Source organism: Pseudophryne corroboree, chromosome 11 (assembly GCF_028390025.1).
Source record: "Pseudophryne corroboree isolate aPseCor3 chromosome 11, aPseCor3.hap2, whole genome shotgun sequence".
NCBI lineage: Eukaryota > Metazoa > Chordata > Amphibia > Anura > Myobatrachidae > Pseudophryne > Pseudophryne corroboree.
This window is the reverse complement of record NC_086454.1, coordinates 63,790,125-63,808,153: the sequence shown is the minus strand read 5'-3', so window position 1 is coordinate 63,808,153 and position 18,029 is coordinate 63,790,125. Positions and strand designations below refer to the sequence as shown.

General features: G+C 43.2%; 4 non-coding genes across 4 annotated transcripts; all 4 read right to left on the bottom strand.

Annotated features, from left to right (window-relative positions):
• Nucleotides 1–582: 582 nt before the first annotated feature.
• On the bottom strand, nt 583–664 carry TRNAS-GCU (transfer RNA serine (anticodon GCU)). Its single transcript has one exon. It is a non-coding gene; the product is annotated as a tRNA-Ser (tRNA).
• Nucleotides 665–1,433: 769 nt separating this feature from the next.
• Nucleotides 1,434–1,515, bottom strand: TRNAS-GCU (transfer RNA serine (anticodon GCU)). The gene has a single exon. It is a non-coding gene; the product is annotated as a tRNA-Ser (tRNA).
• Nucleotides 1,516–3,073: 1,558 nt separating this feature from the next.
• Nucleotides 3,074–3,155, bottom strand: TRNAS-GCU (transfer RNA serine (anticodon GCU)). The gene has a single exon. It is a non-coding gene; the product is annotated as a tRNA-Ser (tRNA).
• Nucleotides 3,156–3,924: 769 nt separating this feature from the next.
• On the bottom strand, nt 3,925–4,006 carry TRNAS-GCU (transfer RNA serine (anticodon GCU)). The gene has a single exon. It is a non-coding gene; the product is annotated as a tRNA-Ser (tRNA).
• Between the last annotated feature and the right edge of the window lie 14,023 nt (nt 4,007–18,029).

Here is an 18,029-nt window from a genome sequence, read left to right as displayed (position 1 = left end):
TGTGAACAAATCCACCATCATCCACTTCACAAACAAAAATGATTTTTAATACTTCTGGCCAATAACATGACCTTCTCTGTAAAAGTAATGTATTAATTTTCACTAAATGTGTTCTATGCTTGTCTTTAATGAAGTGACAGACTATGTTACATGAGTTACAGTAATTTCAAATCTCTGCAAATATTACAAACATCACCATTTAGAGTTTGCTGTCACTGTAATGTAAACAAGAAAATTATGCAGGAATAAGGTTTAACCTATATTAAGGGCTCTGCTGTAAAAATGTTTTAACTGCATCCCATATCAGTTTAACAAAGCCCAAGAAATGTCATAGACTTTAAATTACCTAAACATAAATCATTTTAACCTATACTAGTGAGCTAATCCACCATCATGGGGAATAAAGCATTTAGAAAATAAATTCTAGATAGTAGTATTGACATTGCATGTTCAAATATCAAGACACTTGCTCATGTTTACCATCTTAAAGTAGACTTCTTGATTTGACTTGTTTATTTTGGCCATTTGTGTGTCAGTAGCAGTATTTGTAAAAATGCCTCTTCTACCTAAAAAGCATTGTGACGACGAGGATGGGATTTGAACCCATGCGTGCAGAGCACAATGGATTAGCAGTCCATCGCCTTAACCACTCGGCCACCTCGTCTCACTGGTATGCAGTATGGCAAACATTCCAACACCACTAGTTATACTTCAAAGTCAATTCTTTATGTTCTTGTAGATTGTGTCATTTTCACAATCACGAGCTTGATAGCAAGTCGACTTTCAACCATCCTTGGCTTTAGGAACATTTATTTAATTTTAACCGAAACTTGTGAACAAATCCACCATCACCCACCTCACAAACAAAAATGATTTTTTAATACTTCTGGCCAATAACATGACCTTCTCTGTAAAAGTAATGTATTAATTTTCACTAAATGTGTTCTATGCTTGTCTTTAAGGAAGTGACAGACTATGTTACATGAGTTACAGTAATTTCAAATCTCTGCAAATATTACAAACATCACCATTTAGAGTTTGCTGTCACTGTAATGTAAACAAGAAAATTATGCAGGAATAAGGTTTAACCTATATTAAGGGCTCTGCTGTAAAAAATGTTAACTGCACCCCATATCAGTTTAATAAAGCCCAAGAAATGTCATAGACTTTTTATTATCTAAACATAAATTATTTTAACCTATACTTGTGAGTTAATCCACCATCATGGGGAAATAAAGCATTTGCCAAACAAATTTAAGATGGTAGTATTGACAATGCATGTTCAAATATCAAGACACTTGCTCATGTTTACCATCTTAAAGTAGACTTCTTGATTTGACTTGTTTATTTTGGCCATTTTTGTGTCAGCTTCACTTGCTGGTTTATGAAGCAGTATTTGTAAAAATGCCTCTTCTACCTAAAGAGCATTGTGACGACAAGGATGGGATTTGAACCCATGCGTGCAGAGCACAATGGATTAGCAGTCCATCGGCTTAACCACTCGGCCACCTCGTCTCACTGGTATGCAGTCTGGCAAAATTTCCAACACCACTTGTTATACTTCAAAGTCAATTCTTTATGTTCTTGTAGATTGTGTCATTTTCACAATCACGAGCTTGATAGCTAGTCGACTTTCAACCATCCTTGGCTTTAGGAACATTTATTTAATTTTAACCGAAACTTGTGAACAAATCCACCATCACCCACCTCACAAACAAAAATGATTTTTTAATACTTCTGGCCAATAACATGACCTTCTCTGTAAAAGTAATGTATTAATTTTCACTAAATGTGTTCTATGCTTGTCTTTAATGAGGTGACAGACTATGTTACATGAGTTACAGTAATTTCAAATCTCAGCAAATATTACAAACATCACCATTTAGAGTTTGCTGTCAGTGTAATGTAAACAAGAAAATTATGCAGGAATAAGGTTTAACCTATATATAGGGCTCTGCTGTAAATTTTTTTTAACTGCATCCCATATCAGTTTAACAAAGCCCAAGAAATGTCATAGACTTTAATTATCTAAACATAAATCATTTTAACCTATACTTGTGAGCTAATCCACCATCATGGGGAATAAAGCATTTGCAAAATAAATTCTAGATAGTAGTATTGACATTGCATGTTCAAATATCAAGACACTTGCTCATGTTTACCATCTTAAAGTAGACTTCTTGATTTGACTTGTTTATTTTGGCCATTTGTGTGTCAGTAGCAGTATTTGTAAAAATGCCTCTTCTACCTAAAAAGCATTGTGACGACGAGGATGAGCACAATGGATTAGCAGTCCATCGCCTTAACCACTCGGCCACCTCGTCTCACTGGTATGCACTCTGGCAAACTTTCCAACACCACTACTTATACTTCAAAGTCAATTCTTTATGTTCTTGTAGATTGTGTCATTTTCACAATCGCCAGCTTGATAGTAAGTCGACTTTCAACCATCCTTGGCTTTAGGAACATTTATTTAATTTTAACAGATACTTGTGAACAAATCCACCATCATCCACTTCACAAACAAAAATGATTTTTAATACTTCTGGCCAATAACATGACCTTCTCTGTAAAAGTAATGTATTAATTTTCACTAAATGTGTTCTATGCTTGTCTTTAATGAAGTGACAGACTATGTTACATGAGTTACAGTAATTTCAAATCTCTGCAAATATTACAAACATCACCATTTAGAGTTTGCTGTCACTGTAATGTAAACAAGAAAATTATGCAGGAATAAGGTTTAACCTATATTAAGGGCTCTGCTGTAAAAATGTTTTAACTGCATCCCATATCAGTTTAACAAAGCCCAAGAAATGTCATAGACTTTAAATTATCTAAACATAAATCATTTTAACCTATACTAGTGAGCTAATCCACCATCATGGGGAATAAAGCATTTAGAAAATAAATTCTAGATAGTAGTATTGACATTGCATGTTCAAATATCAAGACACTTGCTCATGTTTACCATCTTAAAGTAGACTTCTTGATTTGACTTGTTTATTTTGGCCATTTGTGTGTCAGTAGCAGTATTTGTAAAAATGCCTCTTCTACCTAAAAAGCATTGTGACGACGAGGATGGGATTTGAACCCATGCGCGCAGAGCACAATGGATTAGCAGTCCATCGCCTTAACCACTCGGCCACCTCGTCTCACTGGTATGCAATATGGCAAACATTCCAACACCACTAGTTATACTTCAAAGTCAATTCTTTATGTTCTTGTAGATTGTGTCATTTTCACAATCACGAGCTTGATAGCAAGTCGACTTTCAACCATCCTTGGCTTTAGGAACATTTATTTAATTTTAACCGAAACTTGTGAACAAATCCACCATCACCCACCTCACAAACAAAAATGATTTTTTAATACTTCTGGCCAATAACATGACCTTCTCTGTAAAAGTAATGTATTAATTTTCACTAAATGTGTTCTATGCTTGTCTTTAAGGAAGTGACAGACTATGTTACATGAGTTACAGTAATTTCAAATCTCTGCAAATATTACAAACATCACCATTTAGAGTTTGCTGTCACTGTAATGTAAACAAGAAAATTATGCAGGAATAAGGTTTAACCTATATTAAGGGCTCTGCTGTAAAAAATGTTAACTGCACCCCATATCAGTTTAATAAAGCCCAAGAAATGTCATAGACTTTTTATTATCTAAACATAAATTATTTTAACCTATACTTGTGAGTTAATCCACCATCATGGGGAAATAAAGCATTTGCCAAACAAATTTAAGATAGTAGTATTGACAATGCATGTTCAAATATCAAGACACTTGCTCATGTTTACCATCTTAAAGTAGACTTCTTGATTTGACTTGTTTATTTTGGCCATTTTTGTGTCAGCTTCACTTGCTGGTTTATGAAGCAGTATTTGTAAAAATGCCTCTTCTACCTAAAGAGCATTGTGACGACAAGGATGGGATTTGAACCCATGCGTGCAGAGCACAATGGATTAGCAGTCCATCGGCTTAACCACTCGGCCACCTCGTCTCACTGGTATGCAGTCTGGCAAAATTTCCAACACCACTTGTTATACTTCAAAGTCAATTCTTTATGTTCTTGTAGATTGTGTCATTTTCACAATCACGAGCTTGATAGCTAGTCGACTTTCAACCATCCTTGGCTTTAGGAACATTTATTTAATTTTAACCGAAACTTGTGAACAAATCCACCATCACCCACCTCACAAACAAAAATGATTTTTTAATACTTCTGGCCAATAACATGACCTTCTCTGTAAAAGTAATGTATTAATTTTCACTAAATGTGTTCTATGCTTGTCTTTAATGAGGTGACAGACTATGTTACATGAGTTACAGTAATTTCAAATCTCAGCAAAAATTACAAACATCACCATTTAGAGTTTGCTGTCAGTGTAATGTAAACAAGAAAATTATGCAGGAATAAGGTTTAACCTATATATAGGGCTCTGCTGTAAAAATTTTTTAACTGCATCCCATATCAGTTTAACAAAGCCCAAGAAATGTCATAGACTTTAATTATCTAAACATAAATCATTTTAACCTATACTTGTGAGCTAATCCACCATCATGGGGAATAAAGCATTTGCAAAATAAATTCTAAATAGTAGTATTGACATTGCATGTTCAAATATCAAGACACTTGCTCATGTTTACCATCTTAAAGTAGACTTCTTGATTTGACTTGTTTATTTTGGCCATTTGTGTGTCAGTAGCAGTATTTGTAAAAATGCCTCTTCTACCTAAAAAGCATTGTGACGACGAGGATGAGCACAATGGATTAGCAGTCCATCGCCTTAACCACTCGGCCACCTCGTCTCACTGGTATGCACTCTGGCAAACTTTGCAACACCACTACTTATACTTCAAAGTAGAGATGAGCGCCTGAAATTTTTCGGGTTTTGTGTTTTGGTTTTGGGTTCGGTTCCGCGGCCGTGTTTTGGGTTCGAACGCGTTTTGGCAAAACCTCACCGAATTTTTTTTGTCGGATTCGGGTGTGTTTTGGATTCGGGTGTTTTTTTCAAAAACACTAAAAAACAGCTTAAATCATAGAATTTGGGGGTCATTTTGATCCCAAAGTATTATTAACCTCAAAAACCATAATTTACACTCATTTTCAGTCTATTCTGAATACCTCACACCTCACAATATTATTTTTAGTCCTAAAATTTGCACCGAGGTCGCTGTGTGAGTAAGATAAGCGACCCTAGTGGCCGACACAAACACCGGGCCCATCTAGGAGTGGCACTGCAGTGTCACGCAGGATGTCCCTTCCAAAAAACCCTCCCCAAACAGCACATGACGCAAAGAAAAAAAGAGGCGCAATGAGGTAGCTGTGTGAGTAAGATTAGCGACCCTAGTGGCCGACACAAACACCGGGCCCATCTAGGAGTGGCACTGCAGTGTCACGCAGGATGTCCCTTCCAAAAAACCCTCCCCAAACAGCACATGACGCAAAGAAAAAAAGAGGCGCAATGAGGTAGCTGTGTGAGTAAGATTAGCGACCCTAGTGGCCGACACAAACACCGGGCCCATCTAGGAGTGGCACTGCAGTGTCACGCAGGATGTCCCTTCCAAAAAACCCTCCCCAAACAGCACATGACGCAAAGAAAAAAAGAGGCGCAATGAGGTAGCTGACTGTGTGAGTAAGATTAGCGACCCTAGTGGCCGACACAAACACCGGGCCCATCTAGGAGTGGCACTGCAGTGTCACGCAGGATGTCCCTTCCAAAAAACCCTCCCCAATCAGCACATGATGCAAAGAAAAAGAAAAGAAAAAAGAGGTGCAAGATGGAATTGTCCTTGGGCCCTCCCACCCACCCTTATGTTGTATAAACAAAACAGGACATGCACACTTTAACCAACCCATCATTTCAGTGACAGGGTCTGCCACACGACTGTGACTGATATGACGGGTTGGTTTGGACCCCCCCCAAAAAAGAAGCAATTAATCTCTCCTTGCACAAACTGGCTCTACAGAGGCAAGATGTCCACCTCATCTTCACCCTCCGATATATCACCGTGTACATCCCCCTCCTCACAGATTATCAATTCGTCCCCACTGGAATCCACCATCTCAGCTCCCTGTGTACTTTGTGGAGGCAATTGCTGCTGGTCAATGTCTCCGCGGAGGAATTGATTATAATTCATTTTAATGAACATCATCTTCTCCACATTTTCTGGATGTAACCTCGTACGCCGATTGCTGACAAGGTGAGCGGCGGCACTAAACACTCTTTCAGAGTACACACTTGTGGGAGGGCAACTTAGGTAGAATAAAGCCAGTTTGTGCAAGGGCCTCCAAATTGCCTCTTTTTCCTGCCAGTATAAGTACGGACTGTGTGACGTGCCTACTTGGATGCGGTCACTCATATAATCCTCCACCATTCTATCAATGTTGAGAGAATCATATGCAGTGACAGTAGACGACATGTCCGTAATCGTTGTCAGGTCCTTCAGTCCGGACCAGATGTCAGCATCAGCAGTCGCTCCAGACTGCCCTGCATCACCGCCAGCGGGTGGGCTCAGAATTCTGAGCCTTTTCCTCGCACCCCCAGTTGCGGGAGAATGTGAAGGAGGAGATGTTGACAGGTCGCGTTCCGCTTGACTTGACAATTTTGTCACCAGCAGGTCTTTCAACCCCAGCAGACCTGTGTCTGCCGGAAAGAGAGATCCAAGGTAGGCTCTAAATCTAGGATCGAGCACGGTGGCCAAAATGTAGTCCTCTGATTTCAACAGATTGACCACCCGTGAATCCTTGTTAAGCGAATTAAGGGCTGCATCCACAAGTCCCACATGCCTAGCGGAATCGCTCCCTTTTAGCTCCTTCTTCAATGCCTCCAGCTTCTTCTGCAAAAGCCTGATGAGGGGAATGACCTGACTCAGGCTGGCAGTGTCTGAACTGACTTCACGTGTGGCAAGTTCAAAGGGCATCAGAACCTTGCACAACGTTGAAATCATTCTCCACTGCACTTGAGACAGGTGCATTCCACCTACTATATCGTGCTCAATTGTATAGGCTTGAATGGCCTTTTGCTGCTCCTCCAACCTCTGAAGCATATAGAGGGTTGAATTCCACCTCGTTACCACTTCTTGCTTCAGATGATGGCAGGGCAGGTTCAGTAGTTTTTGGTGGTGCTCCAGTCTTCTGTACGTGGTGCCTGTACGCCGAAAGTGTCCCGCAATTCTTCTGGCCACCGACAGCATCTCTTGCACGCCCCTGTCGTTTTTTAAAAAATTCTGCACCACCAAATTCAAGGTATGTGCAAAACATGGGACGTGCTGGAATTTGCCCATATTTAATGCACACACAATATTGCTGGCGTTGTCCGATGCCACAAATCCACAGGAGAGTCCAATTGGGGTAAGCCATTCCGCGATGATCTTCCTCAGTTGCCGTAAGAGGTTTTCAGCTGTGTGCGTATTCTGGAAAGCGGTGATACAAAGCGTAGCCTGCCTAGGAAAGAGTTGGCGTTTGCGAGATGCTGCTACTGGTGCCGCCGCTGCTGTTCTTGCGGCGGGAGTCCATACATCTACCCAGTGGGCTGTCACAGTCATATAGTCCTGACCCTGCCCTGCTCCACTTGTCCACATGTCCGTGGTTAAGTGGACATTGGGTACAACTGCATTTTTTAGGACACTGGTGAGTCTTTTTCTGACGTCCGTGTACATTCTCGGTATCGCCTGCCTAGAGAAGTGGAACCTAGATGGTATTTGGTAACGGGGGCACACTGCCTCAATAAATTGTCTAGTTCCCTGTGAACTAACGGCGGATACCGGACGCACGTCTAACACCAACATAGTTGTCAAGGACTCAGTTATCCGCTTTGCAGTAGGATGACTGCTGTGATATTTCATCTTCCTCGCAAAGGACTGTTGAACAGTCAATTGCTTACTGGAAGTAGTACAAGTGGGCTTACGACTTCCCCTCTGGGATGACCATCGACTCCCAGCAGCAACAACAGCAGCGCCAGCAGCAGTAGGCGTTACACGCAAGGATGCATCGGAGGAATCCCAGGCAGGAGAGGACTCGTCAGAATTGCCAGTGACATGGCCTGCAGGACTATTGGCATTCCTGGGGAAGGAGGAAATTGACACTGAGGGAGTTGGTGGGGTGGTTTGCGTGAGCTTGGTTACAAGAGGAAGGGATTTACTGGTCAGTGGACTGCTTCCGCTGTCACCCAAAGTTTTTGAACTTGTCACTGACTTATTATGAATGCGCTGCAGGTGACGTATAAGGGAGGATGTTCCGAGGTGGTTAACGTCCTTACCCCTACTTATTACAGCTTGACAAAGGGAACACACGGCTTGACACCTGTTGTCCGCATTTCTGGTGAAATACCTCCACACCGAAGAGCTGATTTTTTTGGTATTTTCACCTGGCATGTCAACGGCCATATTCCTCCCACGGACAACAGGTGTCTCCCCGGGTGCCTGACTTAAACAAACCACCTCACCATCAGAATCCTCCTGGTCAATTTCCTCCCCAGCGCCAGCAACACCCATATCCTCCTCATCCTGGTGTACTTCAACACTGACATCTTCAATCTGACTATCAGGAACTGGACTGTGGGTGCTCCTTCCAGCACTTGCAGGGGGCGTGCAAATGGTGGAAGGCGCATGCTCTTCACGTCCAGTGTTGGGAAGGTCAGGCATCGCAACCGACACAATTGGACTCTCCTTGTGGATTTGGGATTTCAAAGAACGCACAGTTCTTTGCGGTGCTTTTGCCAGCTTGAGTCTTTTCAGTTTTCTAGCGAGAGGCTGAGTGCTTCCATCCTCATGTGAAGCTGAACCACTAGCCATGAACATAGGCCAGGGCCTCAGCCGTTCCTTGCCACTCCGTGTGGTAAATGGCATATTGGCAAGTTTACGCTTCTCCTCCGACAATTTTATTTTAGGTTTTGGAGTCCTTTTTTTACTGATATTTGGTGTTTTGGTTTTGACATGCTCTGTACTATGCCATTGGGCATCGGCCTTGGCAGACGACGTTGCTGGCATTTCATCGTCTCGGCCATGACTAGTGGCAGCAGCTTCAGCACGAGGTGGAAGTGGATCTTGATCTTTCCCTAATTTTGGAACCTCAACATTTTTGTTCTCCATATTTTAATAGGCACAACTAAAAGGCACCTCAGGTAAACAATGGAGATGGATGGATTGGATACTAGTATACAATTATGGACGGGCTGCCGAGTGCCGACACAGAGGTAGCCACAGCCGTGAACTACCGCACTGTACTGTGTCTGCTGCTAATATATAGACTGGTTGATAAAGAGATAGTATACTCGTAACTAGTATGTATGTATAAAGAAAGAAAAAAAAACCACGGTTAGGTGGTATATACAATTATGGATGGGCTGCCGAGTGCCGACACAGAGGTAGCCACAGCCGTGAACTACCGCACTGTACTGTGTCTGCTGCTAATATATAGACTGGTTGATAAAGAGATAGTATACTCGTAACTAGTATGTATGTATAAAGAAAGAAAAAAAAAACCACGGTTGGGTGGTATATACAATTATGGACGGGCTGCCGAGTGCCGACACAGAGGTAGCCACAGCCGTGAACTACCGCACTGTACTGTGTCTGCTGCTAATATATAGACTGGTTGATAAAGAGATAGTATACTCGTAACTAGTATGTATGTATAAAGAAAGAAAAAAAAACCACGGTTAGGTGGTATATACAATTATGGACGGGCTGCCGAGTGCCGACACAGAGGTAGCCACAGCCGTGAACTACCGCACTGTACTGTGTCTGCTGCTAATATATAGACTGGTTGATAAAGAGATAGTATACTCGTAACTAGTATGTATGTATAAAGAAAGAAAAAAAAACCACGGTTAGGTGGTATATACAATTATGGACGGGCTGCCGAGTGCCGACACAGAGGTAGCCACAGCCGTGAACTACCGCACTGTACTGTGTCTGCTGCTAATATATAGACTGGTTGATAAAGAGATAGTATACTCGTAACTAGTATGTATGTATAAAGAAAGAAAAAAAAACCACGGTTAGGTGGTATATACAATTATGGACGGGCTGCCGAGTGCCGACACAGAGGTAGCCACAGCCGTGAACTACCGCACTGTACTGTGTCTGCTGCTAATATAGACTGGTTGATAAAGAGATAGTATACTACTAATATTATATATACTGGTGGTCAGGTCACTGGTCACTAGTCACACTGGCAGTGGCACTCCTGCAGCAAAAGTGTGCACTGTTTTAATATAATATTATGTACTCCTGGCTCCTGCTATAACCTATAACTGGCACTGCAGTAGTGCTCCCCAGTCTCCCCCACAATTATAAGCTGTGTGAGCTGAGCAGTCAGACAGATATATAATATATATTATATAGATGATGCAGCACACTGGCCTGAGCCTGAGCAGTGCACACAGATATGGTATGTGACTGACTGAGTCACTGTGTGTATCGCTTTTTTCAGGCAGAGAACGGATATATTAAATAAACTGCACTGTGTGTCTGGTGGTCACTCACTATATAATATATTATGTACTCCTGGCTCCTGCTATAACCTATAACTGGCACTGCAGTAGTGCTCCCCAGTCTCCCCCACAATTATAAGCTGTGTGAGCTGAGCAGTCAGACAGATATATATAATATTATATATAGATAATAGATGATGCAGCACACTGGCCTGAGCCTGAGCAGTGCACACAGATATGGTATGTGACTGAGTCACTGTGTGCTGTGTATCGCTTTTTTCAGGCAGAGAACGGATTATAAATAAAACTGGTGGTCACTATCAGCAAAACTCTGCACTGTACTGAGTACTCCTAATGCTCCCCAAAATTAGTAAATCAAGTGTCTCTCTAATCTATTCTAAACGGAGAGGACGCCAGCCACGTCCTCTCCCTATCAATCTCAATGCACGTGTGAAAATTAGAGATGAGCGCCTGAAATTTTTCGGGTTTTGTGTTTTGGTTTTGGGTTCGGTTCCGCGGCCGTGTTTTGGGTTCGAACGCGTTTTGGCAAAACCTCACCGAATTTTTTTTGTCGGATTCGGGTGTGTTTTGGATTCGGGTGTTTTTTTCAAAAAACACTAAAAAACAGCTTAAATCATAGAATTTGGGGGTCATTTTGATCCCAAAGTATTATTAACCTCAAAAACCATAATTTACACTCATTTTCAGTCTATTCTGAATACCTCACACCTCACAATATTATTTTTAGTCCTAAAATTTGCACCGAGGTCGCTGTGTGAGTAAGATAAGCGACCCTAGTGGCCGACACAAACACCGGGCCCATCTAGGAGTGGCACTGCAGTGTCACGCAGGATGTCCCTTCCAAAAAACCCTCCCCAAACAGCACATGACGCAAAGAAAAAAAGAGGCGCAATGAGGTAGCTGTGTGAGTAAGATTAGCGACCCTAGTGGCCGACACAAACACCGGGCCCATCTAGGAGTGGCACTGCAGTGTCACGCAGGATGTCCCTTCCAAAAAACCCTCCCCAAACAGCACATGACGCAAAGAAAAAAAGAGGCGCAATGAGGTAGCTGTGTGAGTAAGATTAGCGACCCTAGTGGCCGACACAAACACCGGGCCCATCTAGGAGTGGCACTGCAGTGTCACGCAGGATGTCCCTTCCAAAAAACCCTCCCCAAACAGCACATGACGCAAAGAAAAAAAGAGGCGCAATGAGGTAGCTGACTGTGTGAGTAAGATTAGCGACCCTAGTGGCCGACACAAACACCGGGCCCATCTAGGAGTGGCACTGCAGTGTCACGCAGGATGTCCCTTCCAAAAAACCCTCCCCAATCAGCACATGATGCAAAGAAAAAGAAAAGAAAAAAGAGGTGCAAGATGGAATTGTCCTTGGGCCCTCCCACCCACCCTTATGTTGTATAAACAAAACAGGACATGCACACTTTAACCAACCCATCATTTCAGTGACAGGGTCTGCCACACGACTGTGACTGATATGACGGGTTGGTTTGGACCCCCCCCAAAAAAGAAGCAATTAATCTCTCCTTGCACAAACTGGCTCTACAGAGGCAAGATGTCCACCTCATCTTCACCCTCCGATATATCACCGTGTACATCCCCCTCCTCACAGATTATCAATTCGTCCCCACTGGAATCCACCATCTCAGCTCCCTGTGTACTTTGTGGAGGCAATTGCTGCTGGTCAATGTCTCCGCGGAGGAATTGATTATAATTCATTTTAATGAACATCATCTTCTCCACATTTTCTGGATGTAACCTCGTACGCCGATTGCTGACAAGGTGAGCGGCGGCACTAAACACTCTTTCAGAGTACACACTTGTGGGAGGGCAACTTAGGTAGAATAAAGCCAGTTTGTGCAAGGGCCTCCAAATTGCCTCTTTTTCCTGCCAGTATAAGTACGGACTGTGTGACGTGCCTACTTGGATGCGGTCACTCATATAATCCTCCACCATTCTATCAATGTTGAGAGAATCATATGCAGTGACAGTAGACGACATGTCCGTAATCGTTGTCAGGTCCTTCAGTCCGGACCAGATGTCAGCATCAGCAGTCGCTCCAGACTGCCCTGCATCACCGCCAGCGGGTGGGCTCAGAATTCTGAGCCTTTTCCTCGCACCCCCAGTTGCGGGAGAATGTGAAGGAGGAGATGTTGACAGGTCGCGTTCCGCTTGACTTGACAATTTTGTCACCAGCAGGTCTTTCAACCCCAGCAGACCTGTGTCTGCCGGAAAGAGAGATCCAAGGTAGGCTCTAAATCTAGGATCGAGCACGGTGGCCAAAATGTAGTCCTCTGATTTCAACAGATTGACCACCCGTGAATCCTTGTTAAGCGAATTAAGGGCTGCATCCACAAGTCCCACATGCCTAGCGGAATCGCTCCCTTTTAGCTCCTTCTTCAATGCCTCCAGCTTCTTCTGCAAAAGCCTGATGAGGGGAATGACCTGACTCAGGCTGGCAGTGTCTGAACTGACTTCACGTGTGGCAAGTTCAAAGGGCATCAGAACCTTGCACAACGTTGAAATCATTCTCCACTGCACTTGAGACAGGTGCATTCCACCTACTATATCGTGCTCAATTGTATAGGCTTGAATGGCCTTTTGCTGCTCCTCCAACCTCTGAAGCATATAGAGGGTTGAATTCCACCTCGTTACCACTTCTTGCTTCAGATGATGGCAGGGCAGGTTCAGTAGTTTTTGGTGGTGCTCCAGTCTTCTGTACGTGGTGCCTGTACGCCGAAAGTGTCCCGCAATTCTTCTGGCCACCGACAGCATCTCTTGCACGCCCCTGTCGTTTTTTAAAAAATTCTGCACCACCAAATTCAAGGTATGTGCAAAACATGGGACGTGCTGGAATTTGCCCATATTTAATGCACACACAATATTGCTGGCGTTGTCCGATGCCACAAATCCACAGGAGAGTCCAATTGGGGTAAGCCATTCCGCGATGATCTTCCTCAGTTGCCGTAAGAGGTTTTCAGCTGTGTGCGTATTCTGGAAAGCGGTGATACAAAGCGTAGCCTGCCTAGGAAAGAGTTGGCGTTTGCGAGATGCTGCTACTGGTGCCGCCGCTGCTGTTCTTGCGGCGGGAGTCCATACATCTACCCAGTGGGCTGTCACAGTCATATAGTCCTGACCCTGCCCTGCTCCACTTGTCCACATGTCCGTGGTTAAGTGGACATTGGGTACAACTGCATTTTTTAGGACACTGGTGAGTCTTTTTCTGACGTCCGTGTACATTCTCGGTATCGCCTGCCTAGAGAAGTGGAACCTAGATGGTATTTGGTAACGGGGGCACACTGCCTCAATAAATTGTCTAGTTCCCTGTGAACTAACGGCGGATACCGGACGCACGTCTAACACCAACATAGTTGTCAAGGACTCAGTTATCCGCTTTGCAGTAGGATGACTGCTGTGATATTTCATCTTCCTCGCAAAGGACTGTTGAACAGTCAATTGCTTACTGGAAGTAGTACAAGTGGGCTTACGACTTCCCCTCTGGGATGACCATCGACTCCCAGCGGCAACAACAGCAGCGCCAGCAGCAGTAGGCGTTACACGCAAGGATGCATCGGAGGAATCCCAGGCAGGAGAGGACTCGTCAGAATTGCCAGTGACATGGCCTGCAGGACTATTGGCATTCCTGGGGAAGGAGGAAATTGACACTGAGGGAGTTGGTGGGGTGGTTTGCGTGAGCTTGGTTACAAGAGGAAGGGATTTACTGGTCAGTGGACTGCTTCCGCTGTCACCCAAAGTTTTTGAACTTGTCACTGACTTATTATGAATGCGCTGCAGGTGACGTATAAGGGAGGATGTTCCGAGGTGGTTAACGTCCTTACCCCTACTTATTACAGCTTGACAAAGGGAACACACGGCTTGACACCTGTTGTCCGCATTTCTGGTGAAATACCTCCACACCGAAGAGCTGATTTTTTTGGTATTTTCACCTGGCATGTCAACGGCCATATTCCTCCCACGGACAACAGGTGTCTCCCCGGGTGCCTGACTTAAACAAACCACCTCACCATCAGAATCCTCCTGGTCAATTTCCTCCCCAGCGCCAGCAACACCCATATCCTCCTCATCCTGGTGTACTTCAACACTGACATCTTCAATCTGACTATCAGGAACTGGACTGTGGGTGCTCCTTCCAGCACTTGCAGGGGGCGTGCAAATGGTGGAAGGCGCATGCTATTCACGTCCAGTGTTGGGAAGGTCAGGCATCGCAACCGACACAATTGGACTCTCCTTGTGGATTTGGGATTTCAAAGAACGCACAGTTCTTTGCGGTGCTTTTGCCAGCTTGAGTCTTTTCAGTTTTCTAGCGAGAGGCTGAGTGCTTCCATCCTCATGTGAAGCTGAACCACTAGCCATGAACATAGGCCAGGGCCTCAGCCGTTCCTTGCCACTCCGTGTGGTAAATGGCATATTGGCAAGTTTACGCTTCTCCTCCGACAATTTTATTTTAGGTTTTGGAGTCCTTTTTTTACTGATATTTGGTGTTTTGGTTTTGACATGCTCTGTACTATGCCATTGGGCATCGGCCTTGGCAGACGACGTTGCTGACATTTCATCGTCTCGGCCATGACTAGTGGCAGCAGCTTCAGCACGAGGTGGAAGTGGATCTTGATCTTTCCCTAATTTTGGAACCTCAACATTTTTGTTCTCCATATTTTAATAGGCACAACTAAAAGGCACCTCAGGTAAACAATGGAGATGGATGGATTGGATACTAGTATACAATTATGGACGGGCTGCCGAGTGCCGACACAGAGGTAGCCACAGCCGTGAACTACCGCACTGTACTGTGTCTGCTGCTAATATATAGACTGGTTGATAAAGAGATAGTATACTCGTAACTAGTATGTATGTATAAAGAAAGAAAAAAAAACCACGGTTAGGTGGTATATACAATTATGGACGGGCTGCTGAGTGCCGACACAGAGGTAGCCACAGCCGTGAACTACCGCACTGTACTGTGTCTGCTGCTAATATATAGACTGGTTGATAAAGAGATAGTATACTCGTAACTAGTATGTATGTATAAAGAAAGAAAAAAAAAACACGGTTAGGTGGTATATACAATTATGGACGGGCTGCCGAGTGCCGACACAGAGGTAGCCACAGCCGTGAACTACCGCACTGTACTGTGTCTGCTGCTAATATATAGACTGGTTGATAAAGAGATAGTATACTCGTAACTAGTATGTATGTATAAAGAAAGAAAAAAAAACCACGGTTAGGTGGTATATACAATTATGGACGGGCTGCCGAGTGCCGACACAGAGGTAGCCACAGCCGTGAACTACCGCACTGTACTGTGTCTGCTGCTAATATATAGACTGGTTGATAAAGAGATAGTATACTCGTAACTAGTATGTATGTATAAAGAAAGAAAAAAAAACCACGGTTAGGTGGTATATACAATTATGGACGGGCTGCCGAGTGCCGACACAGAGGTAGCCACAGCCGTGAACTACCGCACTGTACTGTGTCTGCTGCTAATATATAGACTGGTTGATAAAGAGATAGTATACTCGTAACTAGTATGTATGTATAAAGAAAGAAAAAAAAACCACGGTTAGGTGGTATATACAATTATGGACGGGCTGCCGAGTGCCGACACAGAGGTAGCCACAGCCGTGAACTACCGCACTGTACTGTGTCTGCTGCTAATATAGACTGGTTGATAAAGAGATAGTATACTACTAATATTATATATACTGGTGGTCAGGTCACTGGTCACTAGTCACACTGGCAGTGGCACTCCTGCAGCAAAAGTGTGCACTGTTTTAATATAATATTATGTACTCCTGGCTCCTGCTATAACCTATAACTGGCACTGCAGTAGTGCTCCCCAGTCTCCCCCACAATTATAAGCTGTGTGAGCTGAGCAGTCAGACAGATATATAATATATATTATATAGATGATGCAGCACACTGGCCTGAGCCTGAGCAGTGCACACAGATATGGTATGTGACTGACTGAGTCACTGTGTGTATCGCTTTTTTCAGGCAGAGAACGGATATATTAAATAAACTGCACTGTGTGTCTGGTGGTCACTCACTATATAATATATTATGTACTCCTGGCTCCTGCTATAACCTATAACTGGCACTGCAGTAGTGCTCCCCAGTCTCCCCCACAATTATAAGCTGTGTGAGCTGAGCAGTCAGACAGATATATATAATATTATATATAGATAATAGATGATGCAGCACACTGGCCTGAGCCTGAGCAGTGCACACAGATATGGTATGTGACTGAGTTACTGTGTGCTGTGTATCGCTTTTTTCAGGCAGAGAACGGATTATAAATAAAACTGGTGGTCACTATCAGCAAAACTCTGCACTGTACTGAGTACTCCTAATGCTCCCCAAAATTAGTAAATCAAGTGTCTCTCTAATCTATTCTAAACGGAGAGGACGCCAGCCACGTCCTCTCCCTATCAATCTCAATGCACGTGTGAAAATGGCGGCGACGCGCGGCTCCTTATATAGAATCCGAGTCTCGCGATAGAATCCGAGCCTCGCGAGAATCCGACAGCGTCATGATGACGTTCGGGCGCGCTCGGGTTAACCGAGCAAGGCGGGAAGATCCGAGTCGCTCGGACCCGTGAAAAAAAACATGAAGTTCTGGCGGGTTCGGATTCAGAGAAACCGAACCCGCTCATCTCTACTTCAAAGTCAATTCTTTATGTTCTTGTAGATTGTGTCATTTTCACAATCGCCAGCTTGATAGTAAGTCGATTTTCAACCATCCTTGGCTTTAGGAACATTTATTTAATTTTAACCGATACTTGTGAACAAATCCACCATCATCCACTTCACAAACAAAAATGATTTTTAATACTTCTGGCCAATAACATGACCTTCTCTGTAAAAGTAATGTATTAATTTTTTACTAAATGTGTTCTATGCTTGTCTTTAATGAAGTGACAGACTATGTTACATGAGTTACAGTAATTTCAAATCTCTGCAAATATTACAAACATCACCATTTAGAGTTTGCTGTCACTGTAATGTAAACAAGAAAATTATGCAGGAAAAAGGTTTAACCTATATTAAGGGCTCTGCTGTAAAAATGTTTTAGCTGCATCCCATATCAGTTTAACAAAGCCCAAGAAATGTCATAGACTTTAAATTATCTAAACATAAATCATTTTAACCTATACTTGTGAGCTAATCCACCATCATGGGGGATAAAGCATTTAGAAAATAAATTCTAGATAGTAGTATTGACATTGCATGTTCAAATATCAAGACACTTGCTCATGTTTACCATCTTAAAGTAGACTTCTTGATTTGACTTGTTTATTTTGGCCATTTGTGTGTCAGTAGCAGTATTTGTAAAAATGCCTCTTCTACCTTAAAAGCATTGTGACGACGAGGATGAGCACAATGGATTAGCAGTCCATCGCCTTAACCACTCGTCCACCTCGTCTCACTGGTATGCACTCTGGCAAACTTTCCAACACCACTACTTATACTTCAAAGTCAATTCTTTATGTTCTTGTAGATTGTGTCATTTTCACAATCGCCAGCTTGATAGTAAGTCGACTTTC